The sequence below is a fragment of the Papaver somniferum genome, chromosome 3 (assembly GCF_003573695.1).
Source record: "Papaver somniferum cultivar HN1 chromosome 3, ASM357369v1, whole genome shotgun sequence".
NCBI classification, from domain to species: domain Eukaryota; kingdom Viridiplantae; phylum Streptophyta; class Magnoliopsida; order Ranunculales; family Papaveraceae; genus Papaver; species Papaver somniferum.
Window position 1 is genome coordinate 228,257,607 of NC_039360.1, and position 3,086 is coordinate 228,260,692.

General features: G+C 34.9%; 1 long non-coding RNA gene across 1 annotated transcript; it reads left to right on the plus strand.

The window, feature by feature from the left end:
• On the plus strand, positions 1-1,517 carry LOC113362221. The gene is made up of 3 exons (XR_003365640.1): positions 1-137; positions 698-833; positions 1,021-1,517. It is a non-coding gene; the product is annotated as an uncharacterized LOC113362221 (long non-coding RNA).
• Positions 1,518-3,086: the final 1,569 nt, after the last annotated feature.

Consider the following 3,086-nt stretch of genomic DNA (forward strand, 5'->3'; position numbering starts at 1 on the left):
CTCGAGAGGAAGAGACCTAGCATCAGTTTTTCTTCTCTGAGCAACATCAGTACCCAATAAGTCATGGCGACGTTTGATTCTTCTTCAATCATCACCTCCTTCTGATCTAAAGTTTCTATTGCTACCGATCTGTAATTGTAAGTAGTTATTCTCTCATTTTCATTTCTTGTGACTTTCAATGGCTATTCTATTTCATCGACAATATTAGGAGTTTCCAAAGAAGGAATGTCATATTGGTGATGTTGATTTCGTTTTAATTAGTTTGGATTTTTTTTTAGATGTCAAAATAATTTTGAGTTTTTCATACTGGTGATGTTTGATTTAGGGTTTTTTTAGATTAGTTTTTTTCTTCCAGTTTAGGGATTTTGAGTGATTTGGTCGGGGTATAAGATTGATGAGAAATGGGTGATTAAGTTTTTTTCTTCCAATTTCCCTTTTTAATTGTGTTTAGATGTCCAAGTGATTCTTATAAGATTATTAAACCAGTTGTGGGTGTGGATTCTCTAATTCATGTATGTTATTTACTAGTACAAACTGCACATGGAGTGTCAGGTGAATCCCGAGTCTTTTATGATGATTTGTACCAGTATAAAATGAGCAATTAAAGTGGAGGTTCTTTTAGACTACAGTTAATCGTTAAATGCTTCACTAATCCAGGTTTCTATATTATAACTTCACTAATCCAGGTTCCTTTTAGTGTCAGGTGAAGAAAGGGGTAAGGAATATTACATTTTGATTGAGCGAGTACTTTCAAGTGGATCATCAATAGTGGGGCTGACTATTCTTGGAATACAATGCAATGATGCTTACATTTTGAAATCAATTGTCTACTGGTCTGATTTTATAATTAACCCTCTCCAATTTTCCCTCTCCAATTTTGGCACCTTGTCCATTGCATTTAGGTTTGTTTCATATGATATGTATTTTCCTACATTGTATGAAACAGATTAATGGACTTAATCTCTTAGAATGTGTTGTCCTTATTGTATTCATTACCTAATGTGTTCAATTTTTTTGTAGATGGCTTCAAGTACTCAGGGGCCTTCTATTCCTGTTAACAATCCTGATGAACAACTACCTCGGCTACCGTCGAGAACATAGCTACAGCTACAATGACAGCTACACCATCCCAGGTTGAAGTTTCAAAACCTCCTAAAGCTTCTGGTAAGAAGCAATCAGATTGCTGGCAACATTTTACTAAGCGTCTTGATCTTATGCCACCTAAAGCAATCAGATTGCTGGCAACATTTTACTAAGCGTCTTGATCTTATGCCACCTAAAGTTGAGTGCAAGCATTGTAAAACGAAGTTTTCATGGGGTAAAGATCATGGAACAACAAACACGAACAACCATATAAAGCAAAGAAGATGTCCTAACTTCTTTTGTGTTCACTGTTAACTATTTTCTGTTCATTGGCTTGGAACCAGACTTGTTGTTTCATTTGAATTAGTACTCTTTTGTGTGAACTGTCCTGTACTAAAATTCTAGTTTGTAAACTTATATTTTTGTTTGTCATACTTCTTTTTTGACTTTTTCTTTGACTAAATCCGCGATTAACCCGCATCCGGCCCGTACGATCCGTTGATCCGCAGAGATCAAATCCGCGGGTGATTGGGCCGGTCACAGTTAAATTTCTCAAATCGGCGACTTTGACGGTTTGGTTTCGGGTGAAAGTTGATACTTATATTATAAAATAAAAGTTACAATAGACAACCAAACTTAACACGATAGACAAAATTCAGCATAAGACAAACTTACATAAAATAGACTTTCAAACCTGATAAAATACGAACAAACCCTAAACGAAACAACCTTAAATAAAACAAACTACATTCCATACGATGAACTTGCAACCTAAAACAAACTTCATCTGGACCTTTCATTAATTGTGCTCCTGTGGTGGAATGGGAAGGTTATTAAGCATAGCCGGAGCAAAACCGAGTCGACTAAACATAAAACCGAGTCGACTAAACATATCTTCCTAGAACGCAGCATTGTCATCCTTCATTTTATGATTCTCATCTTTCATTTCCTTGATTTCATCTTGATATTTCAAAATCTGGTCCTCCTGGCTTTTAATCTTTTCATTCAATGTCTCAATCAAATCACGAAACTCATTCACCACTCCATTAGAAGATGAAGCCGAAGAACCACGTTGTCTTTTGTATCTTTTAGCACCAATCACTTCATTAAAAATATCTAACTCTTCATGTGGTTGAGATCCCTATGCAATTCCTTGTTGAACTTGTTGATACCGCTCAAGCATCTTCTCCTGTATGCATATGTACACTTATTAATCAAGCCAAAATAACACAATTAAAATCAATTTCATAATAACATACATGTCTTATTTGGGCTTCCTTACTTATCCACTGCACCTCGTTTTCATCATCAGAATTTTTTACCATACGAGTATGGGTATCATGGAAAGTTTGAATGTAGACAAGTTGAACTTCTTGGGCCTTTTTCTGCTTGATCAAAATTAGAAACCAAAGTAACCATTGCATCAATACTTAGCATCACTTTAAATCAACAAACAAAGAAAGAAAAAAAACATTAAGAACGTATAATTTGTGTAATTAAAAGAACTATACATACCAATTCTCAGTGGACAACGAATGGAAGCGACCCTCCCCAGTGATTATAGGGAACTTTTTCCCTATTATTAGATCCAGCACGCGATCGTTTCTGCAATTAGAACATTAAGTAAGCAATATAAAATACATAATAATAAACTGAAGTACATATAATCATCATGTATACCTGAACCGTTTCAGAAGAGAACCAATCACACAAATAGTTCCAGCTGTCTTGGGATACATTTCTAGGCGGATTCAGGAGCGCTTCTTCAATTGTCCCGAAACTCTTAAAATGTTTAACCATATTGTCATTCAAATATTTTCTAATGAAAGGCACAGTAGTATCAACAACGAACTTGTCCTACATCAATTTTGAAAACATAACTTGTTTAATTGAAAGCTTTATAGTATGTAACTTTGAAATTTCCCTTTGAAATTTATTAACATGTTAACAAACCTTAATTCGTTCGATTAAAGCAGATCGATAATGCTCAGGAATTTTCATCC